This window comes from Lissotriton vulgaris, chromosome 12 (assembly GCF_964263255.1).
Source record: "Lissotriton vulgaris chromosome 12, aLisVul1.2, whole genome shotgun sequence".
Taxonomy (NCBI): Eukaryota; Metazoa; Chordata; class Amphibia; order Caudata; family Salamandridae; genus Lissotriton; species Lissotriton vulgaris.
In genome coordinates this window covers 24537032-24559360 of record NC_141700.1, presented here as the reverse complement: position 1 = coordinate 24559360, position 22329 = coordinate 24537032, and positions in this window count along the sequence as shown.

Sequence of the window (22329 nt, the reverse complement as noted above, 5' to 3'; positions counted from 1 at the left end):
GGGTGCCAGCTGGAGCCTGTGTTCCCTTCAGCATGTGTGAGGGTTTCAGCTAGGGCATATGTTCCCTCCTGCCTGTGTGAGGGTGCCAGCTGGAGCCTGTGTTCCCTTCAGCATGTGTGAGGGTATCAGCTAAGGCATGTGTTCCCTCCTGCCTGTGTGAGGGTGCCAGCTGGAGCCTGTGTCCCCTTCAGCATGTGTGAGGGTATCAGCTAAGGCATGTGTTCCCTCCTGCCTGTGTGAGGGTGCCAGCTGGAGCCTGTGTCCCCTTCAGCATGTGTGAGGGTATCAGCTAAGGCATGTGTTCCCTCCTGCCTGTGTGAGGGTGCCAGCTGGAGCCTGTGTCCCCTTCAGCATGTGTGAGGGTGCCAGCTGGAGCCTGTGTTCCCTTCAGCATGTGTGAGGGTTTCAGCTAGAGCATGTGTTCCCTCCTGCCTGTGTGAGGGTGCCAGCTGGAGCCTGTGTCCCCTTCAGCATGTGTGAGGGTATCAGCTAAGGCATGTGTTCCCTCCTGCCTGTGTGAGGGTGCCAGCTGGAGCCTGTGTCCCCTTCAGCATGTGTGAGGGTATCAGCTAAGGCATGTGTTCCCTCCTGCCTGTGTGAGGGTGCCAGCTGGAGCCTGTGTTCCCTTCAGCATGTGTGAGGGTTTCAGCTAGGGCATGTGTTCCTTTCCGTATTTGGAGTTGTGTTGGATTTAAACCACTGTTGCGCAGACTGGAGTTAGAATAGTAAATTATACTAATCCAAAGCCCAGCGCCCACCCTAAGGCAAGTCTTTGTAACGACGTGCATGCAAAAGGAACGCAGTGTATCGGCTCGTTCGTTTCAATGCCGGCGTTGAAAAGGCATGGTAGCAAAGCACATGCGTAATTCGGTCATACAATTTTCCTTTGTATTCCCTGTGTGTTTGGGTGATTTAGCGATTTGTGCACCTTTGCCTTGGTAACGGTGTGTGCTATCTCATTTGCCTTTGTAATGGTGTGTGTTAGTGTTTTGTACTGTTCTGCCTGTGTGAGGGTTTCTACTTGCACACCTTTGTCTGTGTGAAAGTTTGTGTTAGTTTAATGTGTTGGGGTGCCTGTGTGAGGAAGTGTTATTACAGTGTACATTTCTGCCTTTGTGAAGGTGTGTTCGGTGCCTAATTTGTAAATAAATAAGTGCACGAGCTCTCGTCATTGGGCCACTGCAGCTTACACCACACATTGCCGCTGCTATTCTGCCAATTATAGTAACAATACAACTAATAACTATCACATGCCAACAAGTGTAACAGTTCGGACTATTTCAGGCCCCCAAAACTATAAGAATGGCTTGGGCGACAGGTAATAGTCATTTTTAATTAATATAGCACTACCAAGTATTATTATTTTTTTGGTTAGTTTTATATAGCGCGAACTTGACCCGAAGGTATCCGGGTATCAGAGCGCTTTACATAGCACCAGTTGCATTACATGAGGACACATTCATTTTAGTTAGGCACGGGGAGATTAAGTGATTTGCCCAGAATCACAGGGTCATTGCTGAGACTCGAACCCTGTTCTGCAGATTCGAGGTCGACCGCCTTAGCTGTTATGCCAACTCCTCAACTGTTGTTGTGTCATCTCTAAATTAGACAGACAGCGCCACAGACTGTCACAAGCCCCGGTGTTGACAATTAAGTGCCTGTGCCGAGCACCGGAAACCGCGGGCTCAAACTAATGACTGATGTTACTGCCCAGCACGCTTCTCGCTTTTTAATGGCGTTTTTGTGCTGTGTACCAGTTTTTGCCTGCTTAAAAGGGTGTGTTATTTCAGTGTGCTCTTCTGCCAGCATGAGGGCGTAAGGGAACCGCTTCTGCCTGTGAGCATGTGTGTTAGTCGGGGGGTGTAAAACTTGGTTTTGTGTAAATGCCCCAAATCTGGGGGGAAATATGTTACATTATGCATATCTACTTACACTGCAGATCCCTCGTTTAGTGCTGTATTTTAGGGTGAAATGCGTCCTCGTGTCAATTTTTGACGCTTAGGCATATTTCGAGGTAAAGAAAGGCACAAGTGGTGCTGGCCGTGTGCTTTCCCCCTGCCAGCTCGCACTAGTACTGTGCACTTATGCAACACCGCGTAATGAAGCGATTGGAAGAATGCCCCATCACAGGCATAGCCGGGGCATTCCCACTTACGCCAATGGCGCGCGCACCATTTCAATTTCGCCCGGGCCTCGAGTTCTTGCTGCGCACTCTTGTGCCAGCGCCTCCCACACACCATGCCCTGCCTCTGCCAGGTGGGCACGGAGCCCCAGACTGGCTCACAGAGCGCAGCCCTGACGCAGGCGCGGCCACCCAGGCGTATAATGCATGTGTACAGGGGAGCAGGCGCGCGCGCCCTGCATCAGCAGCCCTGCACAGCCCCTTCTTCGGGGGCTGCGCGCGCCCATTACTGCCTGGAACACCCCAAGGTCAGGCGGAGCAGGATGGAAGCGAGCAGGCCCTCGGCTCATCACGAACAGCTCCCGCCTTCTTAGCCCGGCTCCTGTTTCTTCCCCGGTACCCGGGACCGTCGCCTTGAACTGCGAGGAGTCTCCGGGCACGCGGTGTAATTTGGCTAATAAGCTGCCTTCCTTCTGAACGCACCGACGACTCCCAGCATCACACTCCCCGTCTCACCGGCACTGGCACGAGCATTCAGGGAGGGGGCGCCTTCTGGGAGAAACGCATTATGTAAATTGGGCACCGACTATTTTGTTAGCATTGGTTCCTTGAAATCATTTTCCTGACACCCCCCACCGGCCCCCTCCACTCTGCTGCTGCGAAATAGATTTGTTTGCGGCACTCCAGAGAGCCGGAATCAGGGTTCTTCTGGTGAAATGTGATGTGAGGCACTCGGACCCTAACATTAGGCGACTGTGAGCATTACGGAAGAGACATAGATAAAGAGGGAGAGAGAGGGCTCGGAGAGGGGAGGAAGGAGAGAAGGAGAGAGAAACCAAGAGAGAGGGGGTGAGTAGCAGAATGACAGAGAGAGAGCGATGGAAAGAGGGAGAGAGGAGGGACATGAGAGAGAAAGACGGAAAGAGAAACAGAAAGGGAATGAGGAGGAGAGAGAGGGAGAGATAGAAAGAGGGAGGCAGAAGGGACAGAAGAAGTGTGTGTGAGAGAGAAGCAGGAGAAAGAGAGAGCCAAACAGTGAGAATGAGCTAAGAGAGAGGGCAGAAAAGAGAGAGTTAAAAGAGAGAAAGCGGGAGAGACAGAGTGTTCCAGATGGCACAGAAGGATCCCTGCAAGTCTCTGGAGAGTGAGCACTCCTGCCTATTGCTCAACTCCTGCCAAGGTCACTAAATGTCACAAAAGGCCTTTTATTTGTGAGCACAACATCACATGTTCTCTGAGGGCCTCGCTTGTGAATGGACTGAGACCCCCAGAACATGGCTCTGAGGTCAAGAGGGATATGCAATGTGCACCTCTCATTTAGAGAGTGACTACTGTCCCTTCACCAGACTGAGAGAGACTGACAGCCGTGGCAGCTTTGTTTTCTAATGGAAAGGACAGGCCTTTTACTGTGGCCTTCCTCAGGAGGAGTGCCCACTGGCCTCTGCCAGTATACGGTCTGCTGGTCTCACTCATCCGGGTCCTTCTCTCCCTCCGTGTGGGACATGGAGGGAAAGTGCATACCACCTCCATGTGTGGGGCTGCGTGCCAGAAGGACCGGTGTAGGAGTCCACAATAGGATTCCTTTGAGTGCATACACTCCGAAAGAAGAGCTACATTTGGGAACCTGGGTCCTTTGAATATCCTGGGCAGCACCACAGCAACTGAACTCCAACTCAGTGCTTCATTTGTAAAATCAAAAGTGCCAGGGATGCCATCAGGAGGCCACTGCAGCTTGCACCACCCATTGCCCATGCCAGCGCTGCCAATGACCATACCAATACAACTACTAACCCTCACACTCCTACAAGGGTGGCAATACAGACTATTCCAGCCCCCCAAAGATAAAAGAATGGCTTGGGCGGCAGGTATAAGTCATTTTTAAGGTATATTCAATTGACAATTAACTGTTGTTGTGTTTGTCTCTAAATTAAATAAACAGTGCCACCTTGTGGCAGACCATCATAAGCACCGGTGTTGACAATTAAGGGCTGGGTCCCTGCACCGGAAACCACCTGCCAAAATTAAACTCAACAGGACTCTCTGTATCCTTCAATTTAAACTCTGGTTCCAGTACCTCTAATGGCTTGCCACAGCCTCTACTTTGCTGTGCAAGAGTAAGCCCTGCACCTTCCTGCTTCTAACCCCTACTAGTTTCACTACAGCCTGGTTTCATCAGCTGGTGAATGGAGAGACGCTATTCAAAGTGTGTCTCCTGTTGCATCTAGGGGCTCTCCTAGCTCCACCCCTTTTCATGCTGCACCTGTTTAGCAAAGTCTGTGACTTTTCTTGTCTGGATTTTTGGTGAAAAAAACACAAGGAATGGCACATACTCGTTTCCTGTAAGAACCTCTAGAAATTGTGGTTCTGCAGGGTCTGATTGGAGGAGCTCACTAAAATTTGAAAAAAAAACAATCAACAATTGGTCTGCCTGAAAATAAATGCAGTACTATCAAAGTCAACGGGGTAACCCAGTGTCCCCTGGAACCTGGGTATTGACGTTATAGTCTACAGAATAGTTGAGTAGGGTAGAGAATAATTCCTTTAAATAAACAGTGATTTACTGCTAGACAACAATTCTTTAACTCAAGCACACAACACATCTTTTTGGATAAGCATATATATTTTTATTTTATATATTTATTTTTGTTGGAAAGGGACTGATATACAGTAAATATAAACAAAGTGAGTGGTTAATTAGTGACTAATGTGACATGGGGTGATAGAGGTGAAAAAACAGTTAGCCAAAACATAGATACATGAATGATACAAAATGGTAAACAATATATATCAATCTCTGTCCAGGTATCTAGTTCCAGTGGTAACCCAACACTTCAACTTTTTATGGTTACACTATCTGAGGACATGAGTGAGTAATACGTCGACGTTTCGACCCAAATGTCTGTATTATATGGACATCACGTAGGTTCTTCTTCAGGACAAAACGAAATACAGTGTGACAGCCGAATAGCGGTAAAATGGACTCCTCCAATCCTGGATGGAGTGCAAGGTAGACTTCTTGTCAGGGCATCATAAACTACTTAACATGCTCGTAAGATATCTTCATCTTATGTAAGGAGCTGGCGCTGACCGTTTCCCAAAGGGGTATTCAATGAGGGTGCTAACAGGGCCCTCAAGTAGTAAGATGGTTCGCTCTGCGTTAAGTTCAACCCTGTAACTCGGCTAATATCCCTGGAGATGGCAGTCCCTTCCGCCATTTATATATTGATGCTGAAACTGGAACCGCTTTGATTGGTTCAACTTTGAAGTTTTTTCCGACCCCCCTGTATTTCTGATGCGTACTGGAAGATGGTATTAGAATGAGTCTTCCCACAGCAGTCAGTTGTACCACCTGCTATACAGAGCCCTGTCAGTTGTAGAAGCACCCTGCTAGCCCTCTCAACATGGAAACTGAAAAGGATCACTCCATGGGTGTCGTAGTTTTCTTGTGGGATTATCACAAACAAGCTTGCTAGTATTTTTTACTTGTTTCATAGGCACCCCATGGTTTCAAAGTAAAGAATACATAAAGCCGTGTGAGCTTTGTGATGTTACAGGCAAGTATAACACAAAAGAACCAAAAGGACATGAGATTATGCCCATGCCTACTTATGATGCAGAAAAAGCAGGGCCATCTGAGCTCGGAGAGGGCACCCCCAAGAGGTAATGGGGTTCAATGGTGAATTAATACAGGCTTACTACTGAGGTAGGACACTCTGCTCTGCAAATCACACCTATATTATATGAGCAGATTCCCCAACAGCCTGCCCGCCCTCTCAAATGACTGTGGGATCAATGCCATAGCAAGCACCCCTTCAACCACTTGCACCCCCTTCAACCACTTGCACCCCCTTCAACCACTTGCACATCCTTCACACACTCGCACCCCGTTCACACACTCGCAGCTACTTCACCCACTTGCACCGCTTTGAGACCTCAGGAACAAATGTGGGTACAATTCTGTAGTTAAAATTACTGTCCCAGCCTACCCTCCCACAGTAGTTACATCACATGCAATCCTTCAACTATACCTACTGCCACCTCCTCCCAAGAGTAGAAATGCTTGTGCAATCCTGCATGGGTGAACAAAAGCTCTACGAGGAGAAGGTGAGCTCTACATAAAAGAAGAAAGGGAATGAAAGGGAGCTCTACATAAAGAGAGCTCTACATAAAAGAAGACAGGGAGAGACTGTGAGCTCTACATAAAAGAAGAAAGGGAGAGAAAGGGAGAGAAAGGGAGCTCTACATAAAGGGAGCTCTATATAAAAGAAGAAAGGGAGAGAACGTGAGCTCTACATAAAAGAAGAAAGGGAATGAAAGGGAGCTCTACATAAAGGGAGCTCTACATAAAAGAAGAAAGGGAGAGACTGTGAGCTCTACATAAAAGAAGAAAGGGAGAGAAAGGGAGCTCCACATAAAGGGAGCTCTACATAAAAGAAGAAAGGGAGAGAACGTGAGCACTACATAAAAGAAGAAAGGGAGAGAAAGGGAGCTCTACATAAAGAGAGCTCTACATAAAAGAAGACAGGGAGAGACTGTGAGCTCTACATAAAAGAAGAAAGGGAGAGAAAGGGAGAGAAAGGGAGCTCTACATAAAGGGAGCTCTACATAAAAGAAGAAAGGGAGAGAACGTGAGCTCTACATAAAAGAAGAAAGGGAGAGAAAGGGAGCTCTACATAAAGAGAGCTCTACATAAAAGAAGACAGGGAGAGACTGTGAGCTCTACATAAAAGAAGAAAGGGAGAGAAAGGGAGAGAAAGGGAGCTCTACATAAAGGGAGCTCTATATAAAAGAAGAAAGGGAGAGAACGTGAGCTCTACATAAAAGAAGAAAGGGAATGAAAGGGAGCTCTACATAAAGGGAGCTCTACATAAAAGAAGAAAGGGAGAGACTGTGAGCTCTACATAAAAGAAGAAAGGGAGAGAAAGGGAGCTCCACATAAAGGGAGCTCTACATAAAAGAAGAAAGGGAGAGAACGTGAGCACTACATAAAAGAAGAAAGGGAATGAAAGGGAGCTCTACATAAAGGAAGCCCTACATAAAAGCAGAAAGGGAGAGACTGTGAGCTCTACATAAAAGAAGAAAGGGAGAGAAAGGGAGCTCTACATAAAAGAAGAAAGGGAATGAAAGGGAGCTCTACATAAAGGGAGCTCTACATAAAAGAAGAAAGGGAGAGACTGTGAGCTCTACATAAAAGAAAAAAGGGAGAGAAAGGGAGCTCTACATAAAGGGAGTTCTACATACAAGAAGAAAGGGAGAGAACGTGAGCTCTACATAAAAGAAGAAAGGGAATGAAAGGGAGCTCTACATAAAGGGAGCTCTACATAAAAGAAGAAAGGGAGAGACTGTGAGCTCTACATAAAAGAAGAAAGGGAGAGAAAGGGAGGTCTACATAAAGGGAGCTCTACATAAAAGAAGAAAGGGAAAGAACGTGAGCTCTACATAAAAAAAGAAAGGGAGCTCTACATAAAAGACGAAAGGAAGAGAAAGGGAGCTCTACATAAAGGGAGCTCTACATAAAAGAAGAAAGGGAGAGAAAGGGAGCTCTACATAAAGGGAGCTCTACATAAAAGAAGAAAGGGAGAGAAAGTGAGCTCTACGTAAAAGAAGAAAGGGAGAGAAAGTGAGCTCTACATAAAAGAAGAAAGGGAGAGAAAGGGAGCTCTACATAAAGGGAGCTCTACATAAAAGAAGAAAGGGAGAGAAAGGGGGCTCTACATAAAAGAAGAAAGGGAGAGAAAGTGAGCTCTACATAAAAGAAGAAAGGGAGCTCTACATAAAGGGAGCTCTACATAAAAGAAGAAAGGGAGAGAAAGTGAGCTCTACATAAAAGAAGAAAGGGAGAGAAAGTGAGCTCTACATAAAAGAAGAAAGGGAGAGAAAGGGAGCTCTACATTAAGGGAGCTCTACGTAAAAGAAGAAAGGGAGAGAAAGGGAGCTCTACATAAAGGGAGCTCTACATAAAAGAAGAAAGGGAGAGAAAGTGAGCTCTACATAAAAGAAGAAAGGGAGAGAAAGGGAGCTCTACATAATTGAGCTCTACATAAAAGAAGAAAGGGAGAGAAAGGGAGCTCTATATAAAGGGAGCCCTACATAAAAGAAGAAAGGGAGCGAAAGTGAGCTCTACATAAAAGAAGAAAGGGAAAGAAAGTGAGCTCTACATACAAGAAGAAAGGGAGAGAAAGTGAGCTCTACATAAAAGAAGAAAGTGAGTTCCATCGAGAGAAAGTGACTTCTACATAAAAGAAGAAAGGGAGAGAACATGAGCTCTACATAAAAGAAGAAAGGGAGAGAACGTGAGCTCTACATAAAGGGAGCTCTACATAAAAGAAGAAAGGGAGAGAAAGTGAGCTCTACATAAAAGAAGAAAGGGAGAGAAAGGGAGCTCAACATAAAGGGAGCTCTACATAAAGGAACAAAGGGAGAGAAAGTGAGCTCTACATAAAAGAAGAATGGGAGCGAAAGGGAGCTCTACATAAAAGAAGAAAGGGAGAGAAAGTGAGCTCTACATAAAAGAAGAAAGGGAGAGAAAGTGAGCTCTACATAAAAGAAGAAAGTGAGTTCTATCGAGAGAAAGTGACTTCTACATAAAAGAAGAAAGGGAGAGAACATGAGCTCTACATAAAAGAAGAAAGGGAGAGAACGTGAGCTCTACATAAAGGGAGCTCTACATAAAAGAAGAAAGGGAGAGAAAGTGAGCTCTACATAAAAGAAGAAAGTGAGTTCTATCGAGAGAAAGTGACTTCTACATAAAAGAAGAAAGGGAGAGAACATGAGCTCTACATAAAAGAAGAAAGGGAGAGAACGTGAGCTCTACATAAAGGGAGCTCTACATAAAAGAAGAAAGGGAGAGAAAGTGAGCTCTACATAAAAGAAGAAAGTGAATTCTATCGAGAGAAAGTGAGCTCTATAGGGAGAAAGAAACTTGTGTGCAGAAAAAGAAAGCTTTGTGGTTAGCCTCTGCAAAATTTGAACTACGTGTATTTTATTGGTGTTATTTCGGTCATTTTGTGTAATGAAATTTATGCAAGGTTACTGAGATTTTGCCATTAAACCACATTGCGTAATTTAGGGGAGCCATTGTAATGCATGTTGTACCATTCAGGTAAATTTTTTAAGGAGTGGCATTTCAGATAGACTTTTACCCGAGCGAACAATTCTGGTGATTTTGTACCACAAAACTGTAAATCCAAATGCGAGCAGTAATTTTTTGAGCTAGTTCAAGTTCAGTAATTTATATAGCGCACTACTCACCCAGAGGGTCTCAAGGCGCTAGGGGAGGGTGGGTGGATTACTTATCGAATAGCCAGGTTTTTAGCTGCTTTCTAAAGGAGAGGTGGTTCTGTGTAAGGCGGAGGTGAGTGGGGAGGGAATTCCAGGTTTTGGCCGCTAAGTAGGAGAAAGATCTTCCTCCCATGGTGGATCTATTGATGCGTGGAATTGCGGCGAGGGCTTGATTAGATGAGCGTAGTTGGCGGGTGGGTGTGTAATGGGACAGTCGTTTGTTGAGGCATTCTGGTCTTAGGTCGTAGAGGGCCTTGTGTGCGTGGGTGAGGAGACGGAACGTTACTCTTTTGTTGACGGGAAGCCAGTGGAGGTTTTTTAGGTGACTGGAAATGTGGGCTTGACGGGGGATGTCCAGTATGAGTCTGGCTGAGGCGTTATGGATGCGTTGGAGTTTTTCTGTAGTTTGGCTGTGGTTCCGGCGTAAAGGGTGTTTCCATAATCTAGTCGGCTAGTGACTAGTGCGTGGGTGACTGTTTAGGTCTCGCCTTTACCATTCCGCAGGAATGGGAAATGGGGAGAATTCAAGTCGGCAAAATCCTCTTCAAACCACGGGCTTTCAGCCGCGGTTTTCTTTAAGTTCACGTGAATCACGTGATTAAACATGCACGCACATCGGCAGCATTTCTCTTGCAGGCTTGCAAAAGGCTCTCCTCCCTCCTCACATCAAAGGCATCAATCACCCTCCCACAGGCTTCCCCAGCGCTGCCCCGCCCCTGCTTCACAGCCAGGCCATCTGTTCCCTGCCAGACCTCTCACACCTCCGTCACAGCATGCCTGTGTACTTCAAAGGCTTATCACTTCACACGGCCGGCCGCAGGCCGTGCAACCAGAGCACTTCAGTTGGTGTGCAGCCCCCCTCCCAGCACTGCCTTGTTACTCTCGGCAGCCGTGAGTCCCTAAACACTTTTTATATTTAATTAGCAGCAGCAGCATTTCTCCTGCGCCAGGCCACATCAAAGGCTCTGTGCCACTTTCACCCACACAGCAACACTTACAGACACGCAACGCCACTCACACCCACGCAAGCCCACTATCACCCACGCAACACCACTCACTCACTCACTCACGCAAAGCCACTCACACCCACGCAGTGCCACTTTCACCCACACAGCACCACTTTCAGAAACGCAACGCAACTCACACCCACGCAAGCCCACTATCACCCACGCAATGCCACACTCACCCAAGCAACGCCACTCACCCAAGCAACACCACTCACACACGCAACACAACTCACCCACGCAACCCCACTCATCCATGCAACGCCACTCATCCACGCAACGCCACTCATCCACGCAACGCCACTCATCCACGCAACGCCACTCATCCACGCAACACCACTCACACATGCAACGCCACTCACACACGCAACGCCACTCACCCACGCAACGCCACTCACCCACGCAACGCCACTCACACACGCAACGCCACTCACACACGCAACGCCACTCACACCCATGCAATGCCACTTTTACCCACACAGCACCACTTTCAGACACACAACGCCACTCACACCCACGCAAGCCCACTCTCACACACGCAACGCCACTCTCACCCATGCAATGCCACTCACCCACGCAACGCAACTCACACACGCAACACCACTCACCCACGCAACGCCACTCACCCACGCAAAACCACTCACACATGCAACGCCACTCACCCATGCAACGCAACTCACTCAAAGCCACTCACACACACGCAGTGCCACTTTCACCCACACTGTGCAGTGCACAATAGGTCTCGCAGTAGGAAAGTTGAAGCTATTGGTTTTGACAAAGCCCTTTATGTTTTTAAAATGAAAACAAAAATAAAAGGCATTGTTATTTGCAATTGTAATAGCTCCAACTTTCCTACTGCGAGACCTATTAGCAACGCCAGTGCTTGTTTTCTTGTTTCAGTGGGGATCCAGCGGAAGATTTTTTTGAGCATGCGTAGGATGTTGAAGCATGATAATGAGACGGCGTTGACTTGTCTGGTCATCGAGAGGGAGGAGTCTAGGATGAAGCCCAGGTTACGTGCGTGGTCCGTTGGTATGGGTGCTGTGCCCAGGGCTGGTGGCCACCATGAGTCGTCCCATGCAGAGGGGGACGGTCCTAAGATGAGGACTTCCGTTTTGTCAGAATTTAGTTTTAAACGGCTGTTCTTCATCCATTCAGCTACTTCTTTCATTCCTTCATGTAGATTGGTTTTGGGGGTGTTTGGTTCTTTGGTGAGGGAGAGGATCAGCTGGGTGTCGTCTGCGTAGAAGATGATGTTGAGGTTGTGTTGTCGCGCGATGGTTGCAAGGGGACTCATGTATACGTTGAAGAGGGTGGGACTGAGTGATGATCCTTGTGGTACGCCGCAGATGACTTCGGCGGCCTCTGATTTGAATGGGGGGAGGCGGACTTTCTGAGTTCTTCCGGCGAGGAACGAGATGATCCAGTCCAATGCTTTTCCTTGTATTCCGACGTTGCTGAGGCGTTGTATGATGGTGTTATGACAGACTGTGTCGAAGGCGGCGGAGAGGTCAAGAAGGATGAGGGCAACTGATTCTCCGCAGTCCAGTAGCGTTCGGATGTCATCCGTAGCAGCGATGAGTGCGGTCTCGGTGCTGTGTTTGGCTCGGAAGCCGGACTGTGAGGGGTCGAGTGAATTGTTGGATTCAAGGAAGGCGGCGAATTGGCTATTGACGGCTTTCTCGATGACTTTGGCCGGGAAGGGGAGGAGAGAGATGGGGCGGTAGTTCTTAAGCTCAGAGGGGTCCGCTGTGGGTTTCTACAGAAGGGCGCTGAGTTCGGCATGTTTCCAGCTGTCTGGGAAGGTAGCGGAATTGAGGGAACAGTTGATGACATCGCGGAGATGGGGTGCGATGATGGAGTTTGCTTTGTTGAAGATGTGGTGGGTTAAGTAAGAACAGGGTTGACCCAAAAAGTCGCTGGGACCTGGGTAGCTAGCGTTGAGAGTAAGGGGTCCCAGTGAACAAGAACATATGATTACACACAAAATAGAAAAACTAGTAAACAGAGAATCATTGCCGCTATAATGTTTTAATCACATTATAGGAAAAAATGCGTGATTGTATATTCAACAAAGCATATACACTTATTAATGTATTGGTGCCCCTGAGGGTGGGGGGGGGGGAAGTGATATGGTGGAGGTATAGTGAGGGGAAGGATAGGTGACAATAAAAGCGTGATATTGATCAGGTAATAAAAGCGGAAAATCAAATGTTCAGTAATACACAAGATGAACCATAAATCATTGTTATAATTCCAACAAAGCACATGCCCCAATGTCCATTTAATGCAAAATTGGTGGGTTGATTAGGGCTGTTGTGGGGTAAGGGTGGGTGTCGACGTTTCGACCCTGGAAAGCAGGATTAATTCACACTCCTTGCACTCGGGTCTTCTTCAGGACGGGCAGTACATAGGGGCAGCCAACCTGATATTTAAAAAGGGAATTTATTTAGTAAATTATGAATTGGAAAATTATCCAAGATTGACTATGTGGGTAGGGTATGCAGATATACCTGAGTATGTCCAGGTAATATACAATCACGCATTTTTTCCTATAATGTGATTAAAACATTATAGCGGCAATGATTCTCTGTTTACTAGTTTTTCTATTTTGGAAGATGTGGTGGGGGCATGGGTCAGTTGGTGATCCTGAGTGGATGGAGTTCATCAGTCGGATGGTGTCTTCAGTGGTGATTGGGTTCCAGGCGCAAAGGTTGTGAGAGTGCTGTTTTAGTTCTGAGGAGGGTGGAGTGGGTTGTTCTTCGGACAGGTTTTTAAAGCTGTTATGGATGTCGGCGATTTTGTTGTGGAAGAAAGAGGATAGAGAGTCGCAGAGTTCTTGGGAGGGAGTGATGTCGTTGGTGCCGGCGGTGGGGTTGGTGAATTCTTTGACGATGTTGAATTGTTCCTTGCTGTTTTGGGCGTTGTTGAGACGATCTTTGAATGCTGATTTCTTGGTGGAACGGATCAATTGATGGTGTTTGCGGGTTGCGTCTTTGAAGGTGGTTAGGTTGTCAGTGGTTGGGTTTTTTCTCCATGTTTTTTCGAGGGTGCGACATAACTTCTTGGATTTTTTAAGGTCATCGTTGAACCAGGGGGCCTTTTTGTTACCTTGTTTGATCCGGTGGTTTTTCATGGGTGCTAATTCGTCAGCGCTGTGGGTGATCCATTTCCTAGCACCACTGAAAAAACGTCAAAGCAAACTTGGCAGCAAGAAGGCCTCATGGTTCAACGAAGATCTTAAGAAATCCAAGAAACTCTGCCGCTCCCTTGAGAAGACCTGGAAAAAAGACCCAACCACCAGCACCAAGGACGCCTTCAAAAACGCCACCCGCATACACCACCAACTGATCCGAAAGGCCAAGAAAACCGCCTTCAAGGAACGACTAGATAACAACGCCCACAACAGCAAGGAACTTTTCAACATCGTCAAGGAATTTACCAATCCCTCGGCCAACTCTAACGACATCACCCCCTCTCAAGCACTCTGCGACTCACTAGCCTCATTCTTCCACAACAAAATTTCAGACATCCACAACAGCTTCGACAACCAACCCGGAGACCAACCCTCCCAATCATCTACCGGACCCGCACCCCCCTCGAACACCCTTAAGGACTGGAACCCTATCTCCACTGAGGACACCATCCGCTTGATGAATTCCATCCACTCAGGATCCCCCACAGACCCTTGTCCTCACCACATCTTCAACAAAGCAGACTCCATCATAGCACCGCACCTCCGAGACGTCATCAACTGCTCCTTCAAATCCGCCACCTTCCCAGAAAGCTGGAAACACGCAGAACTCAGCGCCCTTCTGAAAAAACCCACAGCTGACCCCACCGAACTCAAAAATTACCGCCCCATCTCGCTCCTTCCATTCCTGGCCAAAGTCATCGAGAAAGCAGTCAACAACCAGCTCGCCGCCTTCCTCGAAGCCAACAAATCCCTCGACTCCTCACAGTCCGGCTTCCGAGCAAAACACAGCACTGAGACCGCCCTCACCGCAGCAACAGACGACATTCGAACTCTACTGGACAATGGAGACACAGTCGCCCTCATCCTCCTCGACCTCTCCGCAGCCTTCGACACAGTCTGCCATAGCACCCTTCTACAACGCCTCAGAAACATCGGAATCCAAGGAAAAGCACTGGAATGGATCACCTCGTTCCTCACCGGAAGAACCCAGAGAGTCCGCCTTCCATCATTCAAGTCAGAGGCCACTGAAGTCATCTGCGGCGTACCACAAGGATCATCACTCAGCCCCACCCTCTTCAACGTATACATGAGCCCCCTCGCGGCCATCGCACGCCAACACAACCTCAACATCATCTCCTACGCGGATGACACTCAACTGATCCTATCACTCACCAATGACCCTAGCACCGCCAAAACTAACCTACACGAAGGAATGAAAGAAGTTGCTGAATGGATGAAACACAGCCGTCTGAAACTGAACTCAGATAAAACAGAAGTCCTTATCTTAGGCACCTCCCCCTCTGCATGGGACGACTCTTGGTGGCCACAAGCCCTTGGAAAAGCACCCATCCCGACAGACCACGCACGGAACCTGGGCGTCATCCTGGATTCCTCACTTTCGATGAACAGACAAGTCAACGCCGTCTCTTCATCTTGCTTCAACATTCTTCGCATGCTCAAAAAAACATTTCGCTGGATCCCCACCGAAACTAGGAAAAGGGTGACCCACGCTCTGGTCACGAGTCGACTGGACTATGGAAACACCCTCTACGCCGGTACTACAGCTAAACTTCAGAAAAAACTCCAACGAATCCAAAACGCCTCAGCCAGGCTCATATTAGACATCCCGCGTAAAGAACATATCTCTGATCACCTGAAAAACCTTCACTGGCTGCCCGTCAATAAGAGGATCACTTTCCGGCTCCTAACCCACGCACACAAAGCACTCTACGAAATCGGACCAGAATGCCTCAACACACGACTGTCCTTCTACACCCCCTCCCGCCCCTACGATCAACCAACCAGGCCCTTGCCACTGTACCCCGCATCAACAAAACCACCATGGGAGGTAGATCCTTCTCCTACCTGGCAGCTAAAACCTGGAATTCACTTCCCACTTACCTTCGCCTTACCCAGAACCACTTAGCATTCAGAAAGCAACTTAAAACGTGGATATTTGACAAATAATTCCCCACCCCTCCTCAAGCGCCTTGAGACCCTCTGGGTATGTAGCGCGCTATATAAATTCTTTGACTTGACTTGACTTGACTTGAATTTGGTGGCAGCTTGGTTTGGGTCCGATGATAAGGTGGGGGTGTTTTGGTTAAGCGATGTGAGGAGCTGGTCGGTGGTGATTTTGTTCCAGTTTCTTCGAGGAATAGGTTGTGGTGGGATGTGGGTCATGGTCTTTTTGTAGCTGAAATTAATGCAGCTGTGGTCTGTCCAATGGAGAGCTGTGGTGTGATCAAAGGAGATGAATTTACTGGATGTGAAGATAGGGTCGAGCGTGTGTCCGGCTAAGTGGGTGGGGGTGTCGACAAGTTGTTTGAGTCCGAGATTGGCCATGTTGTCCAGAAGGGTGGTGGTGTTGCTGTCGTTATTCTTTTCCAGGTGGAAGTTGAGGTCTCCCAGGAGAATGTAGTTCTCGGAGGTGAGGGCATGTGGGCTGATGAAGTCAGTGATGTCTTCGATGAATTGTGTGCGGGTACCTGGTGGTCTGTATATGAGGGTGCTTCTAAGTGTGGTCCTGGGGTCGGTGTGGATCTGGAAGTGAAGGTGTTCGGCGGTCGCGAGGTTATCGTCGGAGTTGGTCGAGATTCGGATGGTGTTCTTGTGGACGATGGCGATGCCTCCTCCTGTTTGGTTGATGCTGTCTTTTCGGATGATCTTGTAGGTGTCCGGGATGGCTATGGCGATGTCGGGCGCTGATGAGGTGTTCATCCAGGTTTCTGTAAGGAAGGCGACGTCCGGTGATGTAGTGTCGAGTAGGTCCCAGAGTTCAGTGGCATGTCTGTGGATCGATCGGGTGTTCAGCAGGATACACTTCAGGTGGTTGGGGTCGGAGTTGTGTTTGGGGGGGGGGGGATTTGCCATGGGTCCTGATGCAGGTAAACTTGCAGGAGTGGCAGGCGAATGGTCCGTGGGTGTGTTCTGGGGTAGCTACGCAGCATTGTGAGGTGCGTCCGGGGTTGAGGGCAAGGAGAGGAGCGGCGTCATATGTTATGCGGGAGGAGTGGGATTTGCGAGGACCAGGGGGTCTGGCACTGGGCGCGGTCCAGGCGCGGACGGGTGTAGGTGGGCTTACCTTCGGCGCGAATGGGGCGCGACCACTGCGCGTGAATGCTGCGCGCAAAGGCATCTGTCATATGTAGATAGTGGAGGGGGCGGGGGCGAGGGAGGAGCAGCTCGGAGGCGGGAGGCGGGGTGGAGAGTCGGGGAGGGAAGGCAAAACAACAACAACAATCTAAACAAAATGGCAGTAAGCCAAAAGCCCGAGTTGGGGAAACAGAAAGTGTGAAAACGCGGTGAAAAAGACACAATCAGGCACAATACAATATCAGGCACAATACAATTCAATACAGGCAGCACAAATAGCAAGAGCGTTGCAGCGCGCTATGGGAGACTAGCGCTGCGGTAATATGCTAATTAGTTTAAGCGATCGGCGCACGAGGGTGATTAATAAATAAATATATATTTTATGTGTGTACAATGCAGTGGTCTAGAGGTAACGATACCCGTCTGGCATGTAGGTCAGGGAGCAGCGTGAGGAGGAGCGACCGCTTCTGAGGAATCAGGACAGTTCTTTAAATGTGGAGGTCAACAAGTATTTCAGGTATATTTTTTGCCCGAGCAGTCCATTTGGATAATATTTGAACACAAAACTACAAATCCAAAGATGAAAATAGATTTTTGAGTTGAAATTTTACCCAACTGGACTATTTGGGTAATTTTTGGAGTGCAAGATGCATTTTGCGTAACTACGCGTAATTATGCAGAACTTTCGCGTAGTTGTGCCATAGTTTATTCCGCAAATACCAGCCACCCCCACAAAGACGCTCTGCCGGGAGAAAGTAAGGTCCCTATAAGGAGAAGTAGGTTCTGTGGGGAGAAAGATAGCTCATTGCCTAGGTATGGAATTTGTAGGACGGGTCGGTGACTTTCTTAGACACTAACTTATCAGCAATTGTCACCTTTTCCACCAGGCCAGCCCATCTCTGAGTAGAAAAGTGGCACCTTTGTGGCCTGACCTGGGGGTGTGCATGGATGGTCAACGCCTGTCACTGTGGTGCCCCCAATCTTTGTCTCCGCACCCAGCTGTTGTGAGCTGAACTGCACCCAGCGGTGTACTGCAGCTCAAAGTGTGTGCATGCCCAGCGGGCATCGCGTTCCACATACTGGTTCTGGCCTCCTCGCGCGTCATTGATCCATCACGTTGTCCCCCCCGGTCATGCCCAGGCCCAGCGCTGCGCTGCCATGTGGAAGCTGGCCTGGTGGAAGAGGAGTCCGATCTCATCCTTCCCTGCTCAGTGGCCCGTAGTTCGACCTCACCTGGTGATTCCAAGAAAGAGCCCACCTGGGGGTCTCAGATGTCCGTCCCAGGCACATCTCCTCCTGGATGAGAGGAATGCGCGCCGATGCCTGCTGGCCGCAGCCAGACTGCTCTCCGCCTGATGCTTTCATGTTGCTGAATCATCACGCCACAGCAGGTCCGTATTGTGTTGTCTTGCGAGTTTGCCGTGCAGTGTGTAGGCTGCTGCACGTCTTGATGTCTTTCAAAAGTAGTGTGTGTGTGGTTTTGATGGTGGGTGATATGTAGGCCTGGCCTAAATTCCAATTACGCTGGAGTAATCAAAGTAATTTCAGTATTTTTGTGTTACTGTTTGACTCACGATTACTGATAAATATGCTGATACGCGTAAGAGTAATTTGGGGAGAACACATTCTACTGCAAGAGCACATTTAGCAAGCATGAGCGTTCACGAACACTCTCTGTTTCTATTCTGTCGTATTTAGCATTATTTTTCAGTGCAAAATGCATCCTTGCCCCCATTTTGGAAGCGAGTGCATTTCTAAACTAAGAGGCCGTGCTAAACGCAGATTTACTCTTCTTGCGTAATCAAGGGTTCTCTCGCTGAGTTCTTAGGTAGTTCTGTGTGATGACACAGCACCCCTATTGGTATGGCGGGGCAGACAGCGTGGGTTGCAGTTTTGGGCTGTATACTTACAGGCCGATGTGTAAGGCGAAGGTCTCTGTGCTCACTCTTACAACCAGGCAGCTAACGTGGGCGACCCTCCCCTGGGGAGAGGGGGTGTCCTTTCTAGAGATGGCTCTTCAGTACTTTTCTTGATTGTAGGCGCACAGAAGCCTTTCCGAGATCAGTGAAGTTGGTGGGCGTGAGGTAGTGGGCAGACTTCTGTTGTTTTCCTTCCTCCATCACTTCAAACTCCTAGCTCCTGGTACAGTCTATGCAAAGTGATACATGTATGTGCTAGGTGCCACGGGCTGACGTGTCCCATGGCCTGGTCTGGAGGATGTGAAGTGCAGGTTTGACGTCACTGCTCGAGGCCTGCGTAATTCTCCTCAGCCTCCACATTTCCCTCGGGGGTGTATAGCTAATGACCACTATATTGTGACCAGAATATCGAGGGACAAAGTATGGAAAAGCTGAGTTTGGATTAGGCCTGGGTGGAATTTTAATTATGTCAGAATAATCAGTCATTTTGGTCATCTTGCGCTGCTCTTTTGATGTGAAGTTACTGAAAAATCAGGATCATGCCAGTTCGCGGTATTATGAGTAATTTATGACAAAAATCCTACTGCTGGAGCACAGGAGCAACGAACTGAGGGGCAGATTTACAATTCCTGGCGCGTCCCTACAAATCTGCAGGGATGCCCCAGGAAACTTCTGACATGCATTACAATCCTTGCGCCACCATGGATGCGCTGCATTTACAATGCGGCCTGCCATAATGCAAGGAAATGCAGATGCGTGTCGCATCTGCTGGCGTAAGGTTGGGGCAGTGCTGGTGCTTCAAGCCTTACACCTGCTTCAAGCAGACGTAAGGTTTTGATGCAGCAGCGTCGGAAAAGTGACTGAGTGAAATCTTGTAGATTTCACTGCATCACTTTTGTGAGGCGTTCCTGCAACGGAACGCCCACCCTGCGCCGGAACACCCAAATGAAACCTGACGCAGGTTTCATGTGGCGCAGGGCTTTACAACGTGACGCATCTCCCTAGATGTGTCACGTCCTAATTCCGTTGCAGCATGACGCTAGCTTTACACCGCCGCTGCGTCACAGAAATGACGCAACAGTGCCGCAAAAGTGGCGCAAGGACCTTGTAAATCTGCCCCTTAGTGAGCGACCGCTGCTCTTCATATTCTGTCACATTCAGTGCTCTTGCTTAGCGCCGCATGTACCCTCGGGTCCACTCTGGGCGCAAGGGTGCGTTTCATGCCAGTGAAATAACGCTACGCGCTGGCTCACGCTCCTTGGGGGCTTCTCTGCAATCTTGCATCATTTTGCTGTAATTTCACCTCATTATGCCACGGCAAATGACACGAGTTACACCCACCCTTAATGTATAGATTCACCTCTTCATATTTTGGACTCGGCTACTGTGGCTTGGATGTCCTGATAATTCATTGACGCTTATTAGCAGGCCAGGGCCTGCCCGCAGCAGGGCAGGGCTGCTGAGGAGGCGTTGCCTTGCAGGTTTGAATCTCGGCGTGCCCTTCAGCATCCTGTGATACTGGACAAATCACTTAATCTCGGAGGGCCGTAAAAAAGGTGTAACACAAACTGGGGCTCAAGTAAAGCCCTATAATGGTTCACGCTACATAAAGCAAAACAAGCAAAACGTCACTTCCTTTTGATGCCCCTGACTCTTCCCAACCCCCTCCCCTTGTCCCCTCACATCTGACTCCTGCTTCTGGGGAGTTTCCCGTTCCCTGGCTGCGGGTCACGTGGCCTCTGTCTAGCTGCTAACAGCGTGGGCTCGAGGAGATCTTAAAGATGGTCACGCGCCTGTCGTGACTCGTTGCAGCCGGCTCAGTGCTAGCCTCATAGGCCGTCACCCCCATCAAGCCTGGCGCCGTCCCGGCCCCTCCCTGGGCTCTCTGGAGAGAAAGGGGCAGTGTCACTCTGAGGTCGGCCTCGGCAGTCGAGGACTGCGGCTGCTGTAGGATCGAAGGAAGGACAGATTCTGCTGGAGTTGCCTGCAGGCAGGGGGAGTGTCACTCGGCGGGCGTGAGGTCGTGAGCCCCACACACCTGCCCTAGTGCCCTCCCCGCATCAGACAGTGCGGGGACGGGATTCCTACATTATGACACAGGGGCCGTTTGTAACCCTCAGCCTATCAGCGTGGAATGCAAGCGAAACCTCGCTGGTAATTGAACCTCTGTGTGTGCTGGCCTGGGGGCCCGAGGCGTGAGGGGCGGGGCCCCCTGGAGCAAGGGTGTACATAGACTTCTCCAGGGAATGTTTGACCGGATCCTGGAGTCATGGTATATGCACGGCAGCACGAGGAGGGACAAGCTATGTACGCGGCAGTCTGAATTAATATGGAAGCATGGAAAGGGCCATGGGCGACCGGCATAGGGCAGCAAGCCAGTGAAGAAAGGCTAGACAGGCCCCAGAGTCCATGTATTTGAGCAGTACATGCCTGTTAGGGCCAGTCTGGATTGACCTGGAGTCTATGTGTATCTGGAGTCTATGTGTATATTCCTGTAAGGGGCAGCCTGGACTGACCTGGAGTCTATGTGTATATGCCTGTTAGGGCCAGCCTGGACTGACCTGGAGTCTATGTGTATATGCCTGTTAGGGCCAGCCTGGACTGACCTGGAGTCTATCTGTATGTTCCTGTAAGGGGCAGCCTGGACTGACCTGGAGTCTATGTGTATATTCCTGTAAGGGACAGCCTGGATTGACCTGGACTCTATCAGTATATCCCTGTAAGGGGCAGCCTGGATTGAGCTGGAGTCTATGTGTATATTCCTGTAAGGGGCAGCCTGGATTGACCTGGAGTCTATCTGTATATTCCTGTAAGGGGCAGCCTGGATTGAGCTGGAGTCTATGTGTATATTCCTGTAAGGGGCAGCCTGGATTGAGCTGGAGTCTATGTGTATATTCCTGTAGGGGGCAGCCTGGACTGACCTGGAGTCTACGTGTATATATTCCTGTAGGGGGCAGCCTGGACTGGCCTGGAGTCTATGTGTATATTCCTGTAAGGGGCAGCCTGGATTGAGCTGGAGTCTATGTGTATTCCTGTAAGGGGCAGCCTGGACTGACCTGGAGTCTATGTGTATGTTCCTGTAAGAGGCAGCCTGGACTGACCTGGAGTCTATGTGTATGTTCCTGTAAGGGGCAGCCTGGACTGGCCTGGAGTCTATGTGTATGTTCCTGTAGGGGGCAGCCTGGACTGACCTGGAGTCTATGTGTATGTTCCTGTAAGAGGCAGCCTGGACTGACCTGGAGTCTATGTGTATATTCCTGTAAGGGGCAGCCTGGATTGACCTGGAGTCTATCTGTATATTCCTGTAAGGGGCAGCCTGGATTGAGCTGGAGTCTATGTGTATATTCCTGTAAGGGGCAGCCTGGATTGAGCTGGAGTCTATGTGTATATTCCTGTAGGGGGCAGCCTGGACTGGCCTGAAGTCTATGTGTATATTCCTGTAAGGGGCAGCCTGGATTGAGCTGGAGTCTATGTGTATTCCTGTAATGGGCAGCCTGGACTGACCTGGAGTCTATGTGTATGTTCCTGTAAGAGGCAGCCTGGACTGACCTGGAGTCTATGTGTATGTTCCTGTAAGAGGCAGCCTAGACTGACCTGGAGTCTATGTGTTTATTCCTGTTAGGGCCAGCCTGGACTGACCTGAAGTCTATGTGTATGTTCCTGTAGGGGGCAGCCTGGACTGACCTGGAGTCTATGTGTATGTTCCTGTAA